Source organism: Marmota monax, unplaced genomic scaffold, assembly GCF_021218885.2.
Source record: "Marmota monax isolate L192 unplaced genomic scaffold, Marmota_monax_Labrador192_F-V1.1 WCK01_AAM20220418_F8-fsc00014, whole genome shotgun sequence".
In the NCBI taxonomy this organism is placed as follows: Eukaryota; Metazoa; Chordata; class Mammalia; order Rodentia; family Sciuridae; genus Marmota; species Marmota monax.
Window position 1 is genome coordinate 32,239,940 of NW_026695222.1, and position 18,672 is coordinate 32,258,611.

Here is an 18,672-nt window from a genome sequence, read left to right on the forward strand (position 1 = left end):
ACGTCCAGCCTGCTCTGCCCTCCACCCCTGCAGCCTGGAGTTCCAGGGCCTGGCTGGTGGGAGAGACAGGATGGTCCACGCCCCTGAGGACACGCCCATGGGCAGCGCTGGGCCTGGTTGTCAGGGAAAGTCCTGGAGGGCCGCGGAGGGCTGAGAGCGTCAAGCTTTTTGTTTGTTGCTCAATCTCGCAAGCTCCTTGCAAACCGAAAGAGCCAGAAAATGTTCACGGGTAGAGAAGGAGGCTGTGAGGAGGCCCAGCTGGAACAGAAACCTGGAGGCTGGAGTGGCCCCTCATCCTCCGGGCAGAGAGACCAGGGGCTGGGGAGTGGAGTCGGTGAAGGTGCCAGGTCAGGAGACCTAACTCCAGGCCTGGCCGAGCTCCCGTCCTTCCCCCTGAATAGATAATAGGAAGGAGCTGGCCCAGGCGGGCGTTGTGCTCAGAAATGCGAGGTTGTCTTCTCCGTTAATTCCCAATGGGGCAGTACACAGTAGGTGCTCCAACAGTGCTGATTTTTCATCAGAGCCCTGCAGCACTTTGACCCAGCCCAGGACTGTTCCTGAAGGCGGGGCTGGGGACGGTGCCAGGGGAGGTGCCAGTGGTGCCTGCCTGGGCTCCTGCAAACGCAGGCAAGAAAGAGGGGGCCGAGGGCTCCAGCTCCTGGGTGCAGCCGGGCTCCCACCGGAGGCTAGGGGACAGGGACAGGGGTCCCTGGACTGGCTCAAATGTGCTCTCCAACGTGGGGATCAAGTGGCAGCACCTATCCATGGCTGCTGGCCCAAGGCTTCATGCACTTGAGGGACCAGTCAACACAAGGGAGGGCGGGGGGCAGGGCAGAGGTGGCGATGGAGGGGAGGGCGCTGGGTGACGGGCAGTTTGCTGGAAGATGGATGAACCCAAGAACAAAGATGGGTGGAGAAGGGAGGAGGGGAGAGGGGAGAAGGGGAAAGAGGGAGGGGAATGTGCGGACCCGGGAAAGGACGGATGGACGGACAGATGGACAGGTGAAAAGAAGAGAGGAAGAGAATGGATGGAAAACTGGGCGGGAGAGAGGGATGGAGAGGAGGGGAGGAGGGAGGAGGGAGGAGGGAGGAGGCAGGCGGGTAGGCCTCGCCCCGCCTCTGAGCAGCAGCCCAACAAGCACTTAGTCGTGCCCTCTGTGTGCCAGCCAGGTGCCAGGACAGCCGGGACCCTCCCTGCCAAGGAATTCCCTGGTCAGAGGGCTCGAGGTCGATCTGTTGCCCGACGCACTCAGTAAGAGGTGACATCCTTCGTGCAGGACCGGGGAGGGGAGAGCGCCTGGCCAGGTGTGCAGCGGAGCCTGGAAGGGGCTCTTGACATGTGACAGAGCCACCCACCTGGCAGCTCAGGAGGGCAGACGAGTGGAGACCAGCGCTGCTGGGAGCCAGCGGGGTTGCTCCCGCCAGTCCCCCTGCTGAAGGCGTTCAGTGGTGGCCCTCAGGACACAGGGGCAGGGGCTTCGAGTGGCGGGGCCTGGCTCCAGGCTGCGTCCGTGGCCTTTGCAAGCCTGGCTTCCTAGCCCCAGGGTGGACCTGACAGTCCCCGCGTGCCCCTCAAGGCAGTGGTGAGGTCCCCAGGGGACAGGACAGATAGGAAAACTGGGCGTGGCCTCAAAGGGAAAGCGGATGTCAATAGCCGGGTCCTCCTGAGGACATCATTACAGTCACAACAGTGGCCCAGGCGTCTGGTGGTTGGTTGTGGAGGCCACAGTGTTGCTCCTGGCAGTGATGGAAGTCTTAAAGAAAGCGGTGGCCCTGTGGCCATGACCAGAAGGGTCGGTCAGTGGTGGCAGGAGCCTAATGTTGCTGGGAGCGGGAGAGGCCCTGACCTCGGTTCCCAGGGACAGGAGTCCAGCCCCAGCTGGCTCAGGCTGGATGAGGAGGGAGCCTGCTGGCTCTGGGCACTGTGGCCAGCCCTGGTCACTGCAGCTCCTCTCCCTGGGTCTGCTCCTGCTCTCCCAGGGTGGGCTTCCCCTCGGCCTGACGCCCAGACAGACAGTCGGCCTGCAAAGAGAGCCTCCCTCCCAGGAGCCACCGCCAAGGTCCAGGACTCGTTCTCATTGGCTCATCTTGTGTCACATGCCCATTCCCCAGCCAATCACTATGGCTAGGAGAGAGGACCTATGCTGATTGGACCAGGCTGGTCACACCACCACTCCAGGAAAGGGGTCAGGGTGGGTTATCAAAAGAGGAGGAAAGAGTTGTGCAGCAGAGTGGCCCAGTAGGTAAGCTGCAGAGGTAGGGCCAGGTAAAGGTGATGTGGGTCAAAGGGACTGGTGCTTGGTAGATGCTCAATAATTAATTTTTCCCTTCCTGTGGAGAATAGGGAACAGCCATAGGTTGGAAAATAGAGCAGCCTTAGGGTCAAATCCTGGCTGTGCTGCAGGTTAGCTGTGTGGCCTCAGGCGTGGTACTTGACATCTCTGTGTCTCAGTTTTCCTATTTGAAAATGGGATGACAAAATGGATTGTTTCAGATGCTAAATGATTAATTGCATGTGAAGTACTTGGAAGGGAGCCTGGCACATAGTGAGTGTTCAGTAAACCTTAGGTATTATTTATGAAATGGAATAGTACCAACTCCTGTGACTCAGGAGATTAAAGTCTCCCTCGGTCTGGGTGCTCCTAATCTTCAGAGGCTCCACCTTCTCCTTGGATCTCAGGTCAAACGTCACCTCCTATATTAGTCTTTTTTTTTTCTCTTGTCACTATAACAAAATTTCCAAGAAAAGAGGTTTATTTAGCTCACCATGTTGGAAGCTGAGGGTCCCCACGGCTCAGCTGCCTGACCTCATGGCACATGGCGCCAGAGGCAGGAGGTGCGCAGGAGGGTCACGTCCCCAGGAAACCAGAGGCTCGGGTAGGGAGCAGGCTAGTGCTTTTATGGGAACCGTCACACAGGAACTAATTGAAGGGACCCCTAGCAAGACCCCAATCCCTCCCCCAGGCCCGCCCCCAGTTTGCTAAGAGCCTCCCCGCCGGGCCCCGCCTCCCCGCCGGGCCCCGCCTCCCCGCCAGGCCCCGCCCCCTCGACCAGTCGCAGGGAGGACCAGACTTCCAGCACCAGCTGCCTGAAGGGTGGACAGGCATCAGGACCGTGGCCCCTCAGAGCCCCCGGCCCCTCCCCGCTGCACACTGACGACGGCCTGCGCCCAGGCGCCAGCCAGCAACCCGCCGCCCCTGGGACCCTAGGCGACCTTGCTAACGCACCTCTTTCCGCCCTGTCCGCTGCTGCCCCACCCACGTGGACGGGGGGGCGCCGACCTGTCCTGGCCATCACTGTGTCCTCAGAATCTGGACGGTGCCGGCACTCGGTTTGGGTTCCGGAGACGTTGAGTGCATGGGTGGCTGGATGAGCCGGTGCCTGACGTCCACATTTCCTTCCCTGACAGTTTCTGGGCAGCGTCGCCCGTCAAGGAGGATTCTGTGTCGGAGACCAGGGCTGGGAGAGGTGGCGGGCACCAGGCCACAGCACGGGGCAGGGTGGCGAGATACCTGCGAGAGCCCCCACCCTGCCCAAGGCAGGGCTCCCTTTGCCCTCTGTCCCGGCTCCAAGGGGGCCTCAGCGCTGATGGCCTGAGGCTCAGGTCACCCCAGCCAAGGTCAGGCTAAAGCCGGAGGACCGGATGGATTAAGCCTCCCTACGCATGCATCCGCTGCTTAGCCAGGATTAGGGCGGGCACCATGCCGCCTGTAGCCAGGCCCAAGACCCTCCCCGAGAGTGGACCCTAGGCCAGCTCTCGGACCTCCACCCTGGGGGGACCTCAAGACCCCCCAGAGATGCAACCCAGGGCCGGGACAAAGTAGCTGTGGCCCCTCTGTTTTCCTCACCGCGTATCAAATGTCCACGGGGTGCCCAGCCCTGAGCAGGGCACTCAAGGGTCTCAATCAGTCCTTCAGTGTGGCTGTGTAAGGGTCATTTATTTATGTTTAAAATTCAGTTCCCTTGTAGTTATTGAGCACCTACTGTGTGCAGGGGGATACAGAAGTTACGAAGATGGTCCAGACCGGCAGGAAGGGAGTAAATACATCTGTTCTGATGCTCCTCAGCCCCTAGAACAGGGGACACGGAAGGAGGGCCAGGGCAGCCATGGACGGCAGGAAGAGCTCCTTGGAGCACACACTAGTCCCAGGAAGGAGGTTCATGCCCATAACTCATGGCTGCTGGTGGGGCGCCCCACTGTCTGGAGAGAGTGGAATGCAGGCCGTCTGTGAAGCACTGAAGGAAGGGGCTGCTTTTCCCCAAAAGCCTTCCATAGCTCCCGCTGCCTGCAGGTCTCCTCCAGACCCCTCAGCTAGAGTTCACAGTTGTCCCCATCTGGCCCCAGGATCTGGCCCCAGGCACTCCTCCGTGTCATCCCCATCTCAGGCAGTGCCCACTACCCTGATCGCTCAGGACAATCCCTGGGGTCCCCCTCAACTCCTCTTCCCTTCACCCTACATAGCTGCATCATGAGCAGGTCAGTTGGTCTTGCCTCCAGAGTAAGTCTTGAACTTGTCTTCTGAGTCTCAACAGCCTCCATCTGGCAGACACCTCCTGGCCCTCCACAGGTTGAGTCCTGCTTCTGTTCCAACCCCACTACAGGTTCCTAAATGCAGCTGGAGGATCGAAAACCTACATCAAGCCATGCTGCTACTTTGCCAAGACCCTCCGTGGCTTCCAGGGCCCTCAGAATAGAAGTCTGTCTCATCCAATTGTGGGCCCGCCTCCTTCTCCCTCCTGCCTCATCTCTGACATGCTCCACTTTCCTCTCTGTCTCCAGGTGTGCAGCTCTCCTTGCTCTTTCTCTATGTCTTCCCTGTCTCAGGACCTTTGCACTTGCTGTTATCTCTTCCTGGAACACCTTTCCCAGGGTCTTACCATGCCTGGTTCCTCTGCATTCCTCACACATCACCTTCTTGGAGAGGCTCTCCCAGGCCACATGAGCTTAAGTAGCTCCGTCTTATTGAGGTGTGGCGGGATGGGTGGTGGAGAAGGGGAGGCGGCTTCCCAGCAGTCTAGAAGCGGCAGAGATGGGGAGGAAGCGCAGTGGGACCCCAGAGAATCAGCAGCGCACTTCCCTGCAGATGGGAAGCGGGCCACGTGGGGGGTGAGGGGCTGCCCGCAGGCAGGGAGCACCCAGGACCCAGGCCAGGCCAGCCGTCCTAAAGGTCCCACGACTGTTTCTCTGCACTGTTTGATCTCTTCCCTCGTCCGTCGCTGGCCGCTCTCCTGATGATTTATTCCTGGGCTTAGAGGCCCAGAGCCCTGCAGAGGCCACACAGGCCTCAAGCTCTGTGCCCAGGCCGCAAATCAGACTTGAACAGCTCAGGCCTGGGCTCCCCACCCGTCTGGGGCTTCCACGAAGGAATATGGACCGTCCGTGCCAAGGCTCAACCGGCATCTAGAGCTCATTTGCCTGTCCACAACCTAAAAAAGTTCCCAGCTCTGTCCCGGGAGCTCCTACCTGTCTGCCTGCTTCCTCCTTCCATTTCACCCCAGGGGAAACCGAGGCCCAGAGAGGTGACGTGATGTGCCAGAGGCTACCCAGGTGGCAAGAGCCAGGACTGGAACCCAGCTCTGGCCGATGTCTGAGTTTGCAGGGCAGACCCCACCATCCATCTCCAACGTGCAGGAGCGTGGGGGAGTTCCAGTGCCCACAGGAGCCTTGGTGTCCCCCGAGCCATTGTCTGTGCAATCTCTAAGCATTCACCCCGAGGGGTGCCAGGGCTCTGGACCCTTCCCTGGAAACCCCAGGTGGCAGCCAGGACCCTTGGGTGACATTTTTTGGGGGGAGTGGGACTTTCAGGAATTTAGTTTAAATGCTAATCTGGCTCACTCTATTTTTGAACCCTGAGCCTTAGTTCCTGCTCCAACCAGACCCCAAGACAGGCTGGGAGAGTTAAAGTGTGGGAGGTTCCAGAAGAATCTAGAATCTGACCCACAGCCTGGAGCTCGGGGAGGGTCCACCAAATGCCATCTCTTCCAGTCCTCCACTCTGCCACCCCGTGGTCTATCCATGAAGGGAATTGCCGCAGTCCGGCTGCAGCAAAATAGGGAATAGCATTTGTGGAAGACTTACTGGGTGCCAGGCACCTACTATGTGAGACTCCATGTGGTTCGACCACTTCCTGGCTGTGTGACCCTAGGTGAGTCACTCTATGACTCTGAGCTATCTTACCTGTAAAATTAAGGTGATAACTCTGTTAGCCAGATCCCTTTATGTTTGTAAGCATCAAAAACCCGACCCAGGGCACAACCAGAGACATGAAAAATTGTGCTCTATACGTGCAATATGAATTGAAATGCACTCTGCTGTTATATATAACAAATTAGAATTTTTTAAAAAACCAACCCAAACCAGCCTGATTTTAAAATTCATTGGTTCATGTTATTGTAAAGCCCAAGGAAGTTGGTTTCAGGAATGGCTGGATTCAGATGCTCAAACAGCGTCATCAGAAATCTGCCTTTGACTCTTGGCAAAGACCCTCTGCTTCATCTACTTTTGTGGGAAGATTATTTCCAGAAGGCCAGAGATGACCCTCAGTCCCTGCAGGCTGACATCCCGTCAGCTCAGTAGCCTCTGCTGAGAGATAGCTCCTCTTTCCCAGTGATTCCAAAAAAAAGTAACAGGATGAGTCACGCCCACCCTTCTCAACGCACCCCTGACCCCGCTCGCCCACCCAGGGCCAAGCAGGCCTGAGTTCAAGTCTAGCTCTCCTGGGTGGCTCTGGGCACAGTATTTAGTTGCTGCAAGCTCCCTCCTGGGTGTGGTGGGTAATGCCACAGGACGCTGCTCACAGAAGGCGCTGGGCAAGGGTGGCTTTGCTCCTGCCAGCCTTCCCTGAGCCACACTGGGCTGACGGTGGCTCCCACCTCCAAGCTGGTGCACCCGCAGCCACCTCTGCCCAGAACACCCCTCCCCCAGCTCTCCCCACTGGAATCCCATCAGCCTCCATGCCCAGCCTCCATGTCCAGAGGCTCCTTCCTCAGGCAGCCTCGCTACTTTGTGTGTTGTGGCGCTCCCCACTGCAACCCAGGAATTAGGGGAGTGTCTGTCTTTGGGGGCTGGCACAGGAGTGAATGAGACGGTCATTTGACACAGTTGGCGCGGTGCCTGCAGAGTGGGAAACCAATGAGTGTGAGCTGTCATGCTCGCCTCAGGATCGGCAGCCGTTCAGCTGCTGATTCAGGCTTGCATTTCCTCCTAGCGCTGCGGAGAAGATGGAGGTTCCATAACGTTGTGTTTGACGGTCCTCGCCAGCCACGGCTTCTAAGCCCCTCCATCCATCCACCCGTCAGTCCACCCATCCTTCCATCTGTCCACTCATCCGGCCGACCATCAGCCATCCTTGAACCATCCCTGAACCATTCATTTATCAAATGGACCCATATTTGCGAAGTGCCCACCCACACCAGGCTCCGGGCTGGGCAGTGAGGATCCAACCCTCCTGCAGTCCCCAGCTCCCAGATCGGTGGGAAGGCCCCAAAGAACTGGGTGGAGGAGACACTGCAGATTTGACACATCAAAGTGGGGAAATGTGGTTTTAAAATCAGGCTGGCTTGGGTTGGGTTTCTTTTTTTTTAATTCTAATTTGTTATATATAACAGCAGAGTGCATTTCAATTCATATTGTACATATAGAGCACAATTTTTCATGTCTCTGGTTGTGCACTGGGTTGGGTTATTGATGCTTACAAATATTAAGGGATCTGGCTAACAGAATTATCACCTTAGTTTTACAGGTAAGATAGCTCAGAGTCATAGAGTGACTCACCTAGGGTCACACAGCCAGGTTGTTTTGAACTGGGTGGTCAGGGACAGCCCCTCCACAGAGAGAAAGACCTGTCAAAGAAAAATCTGGTAGGAGAACATTCCAGGCAGAGAAAGAGCACGTGCCAAGGACCTGAGGCAGGAGGGAGCTGGGCATGTGGAGGGGCAGGGTGACTGGAAGGGCTGCCTGTGTGGAAGGTGGCAGGGGAGGCGAGACCTGAGAGACCGTCAGAGGCCAGGTCAGCAGGGCTGTGGGTGCCTCGTGTAAGTGCGGGTTTCCCGTGGAGCCTCGGGGGCGTTCAGAGGAGTGACAAGGCTTAGTTCCTACCTTTAAGAGATGGCCCTGGCGGGCAGTAAAAGGCCGAGTCTCCCCGCCCTCCTCCCGGAGCTCCCACTTCAGTCTGCAGGAAGCTGGGAAGGCTTTTTTGAGGAGGTGACATATCGACTGAGTCCTAAAATAAGTAAGAAACCAAACTGTGGGGGGGCTGGGGGCGGGGGCGGTGGTGGAAAGGAGCTGCCCGGGCCCAGGCCCAGTGAACCAGGGGGTGCCGGGGAGCGCGAGGAGCCCAGGTGGGGGGCAAGGAGGGGAGCAGAGGGGACTGGGGAGACCGAGCCACGACACTAGGGATGGACGCAGGGCGTCCTGTGCAGGGCGTGGAGGGGTCCCTGACGGCCGCCCGTCGCCTCTTCCCCGAGGCCGCCCTCGCTGGCCCTCGCTCCTCCCCCAGGGCCTCTCCGCTCGCTGTCCCCTCTGCCCAGGACGCTGTGCCAGGCCCCACCCCGTCGCCTCCTCGCACTCGGACCTGACGCCCCAGGGGGCTGAGAGTCCTGGTGAGCCCCCGAAACTGCGGCTCAGAGAGGTGGAGACACTCGTCCAGGAGCTCAGAGCCGGGAAATGGGGATGCTGGGGTTGGAAGACGGGATGAACCGCAGCTCAGGTCTTGACCACGCGGTCCAGCGCCGCCGCCTGCCAGGTGGCCTCACTGATCTTCAAATTCCACTCCCCGGGTTGGACCAGTGGACGGTGGACAAGGCTCATCTCGGAGGCGGGGATGGGGACGCTCCACGGAGGAGACTCTTCCCGAGATCACTTTGACCCCCTTTTGGCGGGCGTGGTGTGAGGCCGGGGAGGTGGCCATTGTGTCCACCCTGTGCCATGGGAGGCCTGGTACCCCGGTGAGGCCTGGTCCCGTCCCCTGGGGCTGGCTCACTGCCCCGGCCCGGCCATCCAGCCTTCCCTGGGGGGAGAGCTGGGTGGAAACCAGAGGATGGAATCTAATCCGACTCTGGGATGTTCTAGAATGGGCTGCGGCAAAGCCACCCCTGGACCCCGCGCAGCAGTCTGTGGGAGCAGGGCTCCCCGGCTCTCGGGCCCCTGGGCCCCTTAGTGGCACCCGCCTCCTGCAGGCACGGCCATGGGCCCAGGGACACAGGCAGCCCTGCAGGACACCCAGCCCCCCAGAGCACCAGGGAGAAGCGGGGACCGGCCACCCGGGAGTCCAGGGCCTCTTCGCCCCAGGCTGCAGGTGCTGCAGGTCCACTCCTACGGGCTGCCCTCCCCACGCTGGCTCGGGGCTGATGACGTCAGTGAGACTCAATGCCTTACTTTATGTTGAAAAGCAGAAATGCCAGCAGTGTTTTCCGCACCCGGTGTATCGCGGTGTGCGCACACCCACGCAGGGACCCTCTCCTTGCCTGTTGTGCAGTGTTTTCTAGGTTCCAAAGCACTGGCTGGGTCCCCATGAGGGAGGCGGATCTCACCGGGCGGGGGGCAGGAAGTGGTCACTTCTGGGCTCAGGCATGAGTCCTCCATGGTGATCCTTCCCCTGCTTGGCCACCTATCAAGATGGGAGGGCCACTAGACCTCGGAGTCACCAGTTGGAAAGAATCCAATGCTGGAGACCCAGCCCGACCCTCAGTGGATACTGCATGAGAAAGACCAGAGACGGGAAGACACTTGCCTGAGGGTGCCCAGCCAGAACTGAGGAATAGGTTTCCTGAAGACTCACCTGCACCTTTCTTCCCAGTGTGAATCTCTACTCAGACTAATCTGCTACAAGAGAAAGATCCACCCTTAAGTCCCCCAAATGCCTCTTTCTTGGTGTATGTTGGGCATTGCCCAGCAAATCTGGCTCTTGTCAGGTCTGGCCACTCACAGCGCCGTCACTTTGACGTTAGCCAGAGGCAGCGTCTTTCTGAGGCCCGTAGTAAACTCCCCTGAGCCAGCCCAGCCACCTTGGCCAAGCTTCCGGAAGCCAGCACCCCTCCCCGACCTGCCGGACCAGAGGCCAGGGCTGTCTGTGGCAGGGGACGAGACCTCATGGCGTGGCACTCCCAGCTCCTCGGGGTTACTCAGCCCCCTGCTCTCTGCAGCAGGGATGGGTCCCCGCCATTCATCACCTTGACACCCACAGTCTCCCTGGCTGCTCACGCCCTCCGCACACAGGGACGTGGCAGGAAGGACTTGCCCCTTCAGAAGCAGCCCCCCTCGCCCTGCCCTCTGCAGGGAACAGGGCGGGCCCTCCTCCTCCCCACGAGGATCGTCCTCAGGTGGGCAGGAGGCCGTGACGGGTCCAGCTCCCCCAAATTCCTGCCTTTGGCAAAGCTCACGGGAACTCACTTGGCCTGTTAGGAAGACAGTGCCCAACCCGGTGCCCATGAGGAAGAGTCGGTCACCTCAGGAAGAGGGTTCCATGGGGCATAAATGAAAGATCCTAACCCAGCCCGGCGTAGGCTCCCCGGTAATCTCAGAGACAAGGGAGGCTGAGGCAGGAGGATCCCAAGTTCCAAGCCAGCCTCAGCAACTTAGCAAAACCCAGCCCCAAAATAAAAAAATAAAAAGGGTTGGGGTTGCCAAGTGGTAAAGTGCCCCTGAGTTCAATCCCCAGAGCCAAAACAAAACAGGAAGCCAGACCCTGGACGCTGGAATAAGAAAGCGCCTTGGAGTCTGAAAGCTGCAGGTTTAAACTCTTCTACGTGTTTACCTTGCGCTTTTGTTCTCCGAGCCTCAGTTTACCCAGTTGTAAACGGGGTGACCTGCAGGATTGTGAACAGGGAGGAATGGGGTCCTTTGTTCCATTCACGTCTCCTGAGCATCTGCTGCAGGTGCTGACGATTCTGGATTTGGAGAACGTCAGGCTCAACCCGGCCCTCGAGTTGCTTAGTCTAGGGAGGTGGACGTAATGTAAGACCGCAGTGTAGACGGTGCCGTGGGGAGCAGGGCCCGAGAGCCCAAGACGGGGGATCCGAGTTGGTCAGGAAGGGAGGCTTCCCTGAGGAGGTGGGCCCCGAGCTGAGGTAGGAAGGAGGAGCTCACCAGGCAGCGGGAGGGAAGAGCACCCGGGCAGAGGGAAGGGCCTGGGCAGGCTCCAAGCAGGACGAGTCCTGGGGTCCACGCGGGGCAAAGGATGCTGGCGGCCGGGGTGAGCGGGGAGAGGAGCTGGGGCGGGGTTAGTCTGTCGGTAACCACCTGTAGCCCAAGAGGGTTGCTCCTGCCCAGGCCACCACATCTGCCTCCCAGCCAGCAAGAAGGGGAGGGAGAAAGGCTTGATCATCTCTGCTCACCTTCTCCTGCTGAGCTTGATCACGTGACCACAGTGAGCTGCAAGGGAAGCTGGGAAATGTGGTCTTTTTTCTGGGCAGCCCTGTGTCCCTGAGGCTCTGTGATGGTAGAACAGGATAGATACGGGGGTGTCCAGAGGACTTGGCCACCGTGGGCCAGAGAGGCCGTGGGAGACCAGGAAGAAGCCTGTTGCAGTGGTCCTGGTGGGAGGGGCTGGTGGCTTGGGACAGACGGTGGTGCAAGTGGAGAGACTGGGCCAGATGCAGGGACGTTTGTGAACAGGCGGTGACCAGGCTGGGCCACAGGCTGTTTGTAGGGAACAAAGGAAGAGATGGGATGTGGCAAGAGGACCCCTGAGTCCCTGGCTTGTGCCGTCTTGTCTGGAAGGTTCTTCACATGTGTTAGGAGGTCAGCAAGTGGCTGTCGCCCTCACTATTGCTTCAGGCCGGTCCAGGGTCACAAGCCCAGGACCTGCAGGTAAGGCAAGGCCTGGACCCCTGGGGTGGGGGCCTGTGTGGGCCCCAGGGGCAGCTGCTCTGGAGCGCCCACCCGTGGTCGCCCCTGGGGAGGCAGGTCAGGTGAGAGGGCTTCTGGTTTTCCCAAGGGAACCCAAACACCTGGCTCTATGTGAAATCTCCCCATTTTGAAACTAGGGCAAGTAGGTAAAAGTGAATTTCTGGGCTCTGCAGGTCACAGGGGCGGGGTCCTCGGCAGGGCCCACTCCCTTCCGCCTCTGGGCCTCCTTCTCCTGGGGAAGGCCCTACACGGGCCCCTGGGTTCTGTCCCTGTGTGCCCAGCGGTCCCTGCGGCTCCTGACTCCAGTTCCCCCCCCCCCCCCCGTCATGGCCCCCACCTGGGCGGAGGGGGACAACCCCCGCCCCCAGTCCCCTAATCGGATCTGGCCAGTGACCCTTCTAATTAAAACTCCCCAACAGTAATCCCCCTTTAAAGCCGGGAAGCGGAAGCTCCATAAAAGGACGGAAGGTCTTGAAGGTCCGGAACCTCCTCCTCCTCCTCTGCCCTCGAGTAGCTCCTGGGGAGACCGCGGGCCTGAGCTCAGGCCCCGCCCACTGCTGGCAAGCCGCGTGCCCCTAAAACGTCACTGCGTCACTCGTGCTCCAAGCCTCGGCATTCATTTTCTTGTTCCTTAATCTATGGACTATTTGGGGAGCTCCCGCTCTGGCTCTGTCCCCAGCGGGGGGACACAGGCCATTCCCGAGCAGCAGCTGGCCCTGTGGTGGGAGGTGCCCGGGCTCTGGGAGACCCGGGGAGGAGCGGACTCAGGCCACCCTGAGGACCAGAGTGTTCCTGGGGCTCATCAGCGGCCTCCACGCTGGGGCTTGAATGGGCACCAGGGTCAGCCAGGTGTGCGAGGTGGGGCATCTGGAGGTGAGTGGCTGACTGCGGAGCATCTTGGGGCAGTAAGCGGTTTCGCCAGGATTCAGTGTGGAGTCTGCAGTGGGCGGAATGATCTGGAGAGAGAGGAAGGTCATCTGGACAGAACGTCCCAATCCCTTCTCGTGCCTCATCAGGCCCTCTCTGGCCTCCTCTCCTCCCCCTCTCCCCCTCACCACGCAGCCCCAGCCACAGTGACTTTCTTATGTTGCTCAATATGCCAAGCCCATTCCCACCCCAGGGCCTTTGCATGTGTGGTGCCTGCTGCCTGGGATGACACTTACTCCCTCTCATCCTTCAGTCTCAGCAACAGGCACGTCCTGGGAGAGTCCTCCCTGACCGTTCTCACCCTGGGAGAGTCCTCACGTGGACACCTGGTGTTTCTCTCCTGGAGCCCCTGTTTTGCTTTCCTGGGTCACGTGCACACGTAACACTGTCTGACATCACCCTGCTCCTGGACTGGCTTATTTTTTCTTCTACCTCTCTACCTTCCAGCCACAGGAAGATAGTCTTTCTTATTAATGCTGCAACCCTACCAATGGCGTAGCACTTAGTAAGTGCTCAATAAACACATGCTAACCAACAGGGAGGGACTGGAGCTCTGTCCAAGAGCGTCCAGGGCAGGCTTCACCAGACCCGCGGCTTGCTCAGGTGTGCGGCCGCCCGAGCGGTGGTGGGGATTAAAGGCGATGGGATTCCCTTTGTAAAAACAACTTCCTATAGTTCTATTGAGGCACATTTTACATTCCACATAATTCACCCATTTCCAACGTACGGTTCAATGACTTTTCATCAATGTACCCAGCTGTGCCGCCGTCATCCTAAGTCAGTTTTAGGACATTCTCATTATCCCGGGGAAATCCCTCCTGTCCGTTAGCGGCAAATCCCTCACCCGCCCTGCAGCCACCAATCCCTGGGGTGTCCTCGCAGCCCTGCCTCAGCTGGACACTCATGGAGATGGCATCGGGTGGGAGTGGCCCTCCTGGCTGGCTTCTGTTCCACCCGCCCGTCTCCTGGATGCAGTGCGTGAGTGCTTCTCATGCATGGAGAATGTTGCCCTGTGACAGGCCACGCCGAGTTTGTCCCCTCGCCAGTCAGTCGGAGGACACCGGGCTGCTCTGCGACGGGGGAGCGTGCAGCTGGGGGGAGCAGGCCCTGAGAGTCCCCGTGGCCGGGGTTCCAGGTGACTCACAGTCTTGACACCATGGCTGGTGTGCTGTGGCCACGTCCCCTCCCTTCTCTGCTGGACTCCCGTCCTTGCCTCCTCCACGTAGCTGGCACAACAGGGCAGCACGGGGACCCACAGTGTGGCAGCGGCAGTTAGGACCAGGGGCCTGGCTCCCAGCCCTCACCTGACCCTGAGGACGCCCAGCTGCCATCTCTGTCCTGGACACCAAAGCCCCTCCCCACAGGGAGGGAATCTGGGGACAGCGCCCTGTCCCTGGGGCTCCAGCCTGCGTTCCCTAGGGGCCTGGAATCCCACCAGACCCCGCTGGGCTCCCATCCCAGGAAAACTGAAGCCCTGTTAGGGCCTGAGCTGAGCCAGGAGGACTCCCTGGTGACAGCTGGTCCCCATGCTCCGTCCCAGGGAGTGGATCACTCCGTCCTGGGTTTAAGAGATGCTCAGAGGACGCCTCTGCCTCAGCCAGCTGTGAGGGGCCCGCAGACGCAGACCTAGGGCTGGCCTTCTAGAAGCAACCATCCAGGTGGGGTTGGGGCTAACAGCAACCTGAATCATGATTTAATAACACTGCCTGTCACGTGGCCACTTGAGAGGTAGGAAATGCAGGTTCAGAGAGGGCAAGGGACTTGTCCAAGACCACACAGCTGCAAAGACTCAAACCCAAGTCCCAAACCAGCTTATGACTAAATGTAGGCTGTGGAGCCGGGAAAACAAGAGCCGCTGAGCCTCGGGCGGCCCTGAGGCCTTGTGAACTCACCAGGTGCTCACTGCAATGGCGCCATGATCCCCCATTTTACAGGTGGGGAAACTGAGGCACGGAGGGCGTAACTGACCCGTGGAAGCTCCCTGGGCAGGGAGTGTGGCCCCGACTCTATGGGCTTCAGTGGGTCTGGAAGAGGAAGACGTTCTGCTGCCCAGAGGGCTTGGCACGGAGCCCCCGCTGCGTGGCTGCACTTCCCACAGGATGCAGGGCACAGAGCTGGGGCCTGGGGGCCCTGAGCCCCAACGAGACCCCCCAGCAGGCCTCCTGGGCATCTGGGCTGCGGAGAGGGCGGGAGGACGCATTCTCAGGTTCCAAGGGGGGGGGCTGCCTTAGAAAAACAGGCTCCAAGATGCGACAATGAGCTGGGTGCATAATTCATGCGTCTGTCACAGAACATCAGTCCTGGGCCTTCCCCGAGTGACCTGGGGTTAGAAACTGGAGCAGGCTCCCCGCAGCCTCGGAGGAAAACAGGTCCTCCCGTGTCTTAAAGGGACACGCTCTGCTCCCGGAGTCCGCGCCTTGCACACAGGCGCCCCCTTCCAGGAGTCAGAGACGGGAGCAGCTCCCAAAGGGCTCAGCCGAAGGCCACTGGCTGCCCACAAGACCCGACCCCCTCTGTGCCCAGCCAGTGCCAACAGCTCTACACGCCCCCACGCTGCCACCTGTGAGGGGCTGCCCCTGGCACGTCCCAGGATCCCTGGGCCTTGGTACTCTCGGCTTTTCAGGCCTGTGCTTCTGGGCATCGGTGGATATCGCACAGCACCCTGAGCCACCGGCCCAGGTCAGTAGCACCCTGCCCCCAGCTGTGACAACCGAAAGTTTCTGCAGAAATTGCTAGGTGTCCCCTGGGGGTCAAAATCGTTCCCAGCTGAGAATCATGGGATGCAGCCTTCCGATGCTCCAGGTCACCCAGCCAAGGAGGTCAGAACTGGGGCCAGCCGCAGGGCCCGCTCCCCTGCCCTCTGCTCGGGAGCTCCAGAGTCTGCCACCATAAGTTTATTCCAGGGACTACTCATTCATTTTGATGGGTATTTAGTGCATGAATCAATAGCATGAAAAATCAGCCATTTGCATATATATGCATACTATTAAGGCTAAAGTACCGCCTGGAAGGTAGATGGGGGTCTTGTTTTGTTTTGCTATTCACCTTCACCTTTAGGGAAAGAGTGGTCCACGGAGCGGAAGGGCACACGCAGTGAGGTACCCCGACAGGGACGATCTGTTTAGAGGCGCGCATATTCGTAAGGAAAACTATGCACAAAAGCAAAAGGAAAAGAAACTCCTTACAGCAATTGCCTCTGGGGTGGAGGGGGGACACCAGGGGGTATCAGCGTCACTGCTACCGGCTCCTATCCCCAACTTGGTGGTGGCTTCATTAGTGTCAGACGCTACATGTGAAGCGGCGCTGCTCTCGTATGTAACAAAGATTTCATTTTACAGTGATCACAAATTTTTTTCTTCCAATGGATGCAAATCAGGACACTAGGACTCAAAAGCTCGTTGTTCTGAAAACAGAGGACACTTTGGGGGTAACTGTAGCGAGAGTGCAAAAGCGGGGGAGGCCCGAGGCTGGGGGAGCGCCCCGGCAGCGCACCCCACCTTCAGAGCCAGCTGTTCTGCGCAGGCGCAGAGCTCCGCCCGGGGCATCCCTAACCCAGGCAGGGACGTCCCCTTCCAGGTGGAGGGCTGAAGCCTGGCCCTGGCCTTCCCACTTGCGCCTCCGTGGACTTGTGCGATTAACCTCTGTCGTGGGTCAGTGCCTGAGCAGGCTCTGGGCGCCGAGGTAAACCTCAGAACCAGCTCACGTCCCCAGTGCCCACAGGTTCTTGGCAGCAGCAGGGACGTGTGTGGTGAGTGTCCCCAGGTATGGCAAATGATGCCGGCCCTGAGGACGGAGGGGCCGTCCCTGCCTAGGGAAAGCAGGGGCGACCTCAGAGGGGAGGAGCCTGGGCTGGGTTTTAAATGATGGGTCCGACGGAATTCCCCGACAGAGGCCAGAGGCCCCGGCTCGCAGAACCTACCCACAGAGGCACGTGGCAAGGCTTGGGGAAAGGGGTCAGAGGCAACAGGAAGCCATGCATCCTTCCTGGGGCCAGAGACCTCATGCTCACCCACGCTGGGACAGGTTTACGTACAGGGTACAGCAGGCCACTCAGAGGCCACTCAGAGGCTGGCAGTGGGGGCCAATGCACCGCTCACGCGGGGACGCGTCTGTCCACACAGCAGCTCTCTGGGGCATGTATGGTTGTGACCATCCCATTTTGCAGATGAGAAAACTGAGGCTTTTCGAGGTTAAATAGCTTGTCCAAGGTAAGGAAGTGGCAGAGCTGGGGCTTGGGAAGCCAAGGTAGGCAGGCACCAGTCCCCGTGCTCCTAACTGCTGCCCACCCGGCCTCTTACGTTGCTCCCGTGGCCCCACTGCCCCTCCTCTGCCTCTTGCCTTCCTTCTCTGGTGTCTCTGGAAGAAGGTTGGGCTTTCTCCAATTTTTTGTGCCCTCCCTGACCCCTGCAGCTTGGGACACACTTGCTTGGGGCATGGGCTTCTCCTGACGCTGGTTCAGTTCTAGATTCTACCTGACTATCCTGTCCAAAGGTCACCCTTCTGTCACTCACACCCCTCCCACATCCCCGAGTACAGATTCTCAGAGACAGGTTGGCTGAGCCCTGGGTACTGGCCGGCTCAGCCTGGATCCTCTGCCACCCTGGGCTGACCAGCGCTAGGCAGGAGGAAGCAGCCAAGCCTGGCAGCAGGGCCCGTCCCTTCAGTTGGTCAAGGGAGGGTGACTCTCCAAAAAGAGGGCGGGTGAGCGGCCCAGGAGGCATGCTCAGGGTTTGGGTCTTGCCCAAGAGTCCTGGAGACTCACTCAGCCGAGAAGTAATGTGACTGAATTTGTATTTTTTAAAAAAGACCCCAGAGCAGTCCCTCCCACCACCCACAGCCTGGATTCCATTTCCATTCCCACAAACATCCACTGAGACTCCTTTGGACCAAACACTCTTCTTTTGTGTGTGTGTGAATGTAGGAACCAGAGATTGATCCCAGGGGCACTCGACCACTGAGCCACATCCCAGTCCTTTTTTTATTTTTTATTTTGAGACAGGGTCTTACTAAGTTGCTGAGGCTGGCTTTGAACTTGCCATCCTCCTGCCTCAGCCTCCTGAGCCACTGGGATTATAGGTGTGTGCCACTATAACAGTCCCAAGCCCTGTTCTTGCTGCAGGGGATACAGTGGCCGTTAAGACAAGGTCCTTAGTCCCAGCAGTTCATAGTCCAACCAAGAGTTAATAATGTGGATCCAGGATGTCTGGCCTCCTTGAAAACCACCTGCTAAATTTCATGTTTGAGCATCTTTCTAGCCAAGGGGTCTTTTGCTTTTGTCTGACCTTTAACCTAGCCTTGAGAGCTCATGCTCTGGGGTCAGACTGACCTGGGTTAAAATTCCGTCTCTGCCACTTGCTAGATGCCACTTTCTAGTTTCCCCATTTGGTCAATGGAGTGAATATTATTTAATTGGGTTACTGTACAAATGGGGACAGTATCACGTGGCAAGTGTCTGACACACGCACCCACAAAGGGCAACTCCCAGTATCATTAGCACCAGGCCGCACAAGCAGCGCCCACCCAGGAATCCCATAAACCACCTGTCTAGCTCAGGAGCCAGGTCCAGACCACTGCCTATTTTTAAATAAAGTTTTATTGAAACACGACTGTGCGCATTTGTCTCTGTGCTGTCCCAGCTGCTCTCATGCCACACCTGCAGAGTCCAGTGGTGGCCAGAGAGGAGGCAGGGGTGGCCCCTGGTGTCCTGGTCAGCTGAGGTCCTTTCAGACCTCTGGCTCTCCATTTTCACACCCGGAGGATAAATGGACTTGAGTGAGTCCTCTTTCGGGCTCAAGACTCGATCATTAAGTGACAAGCGGGTGGGGAAAGCTCGCAGGCCCTGCAGACACCAGGGTCACCGTGACCTTCGGTCGTGCTAACTCGCTCCTCCCTTCTCC

The 18,672-nt window shown here is 58.8% G+C and overlaps 1 protein-coding gene across 1 annotated transcript in view; it reads left to right on the top strand.

Annotated features, from left to right (window-relative positions):
• Kcnb1 (potassium voltage-gated channel subfamily B member 1) overlaps positions 1-18,672 on the top strand; it is an 85,087-nt gene that overhangs the window by 55,841 nt on the left and 10,574 nt on the right. The gene's annotated exons all lie outside the window — the stretch shown is intronic.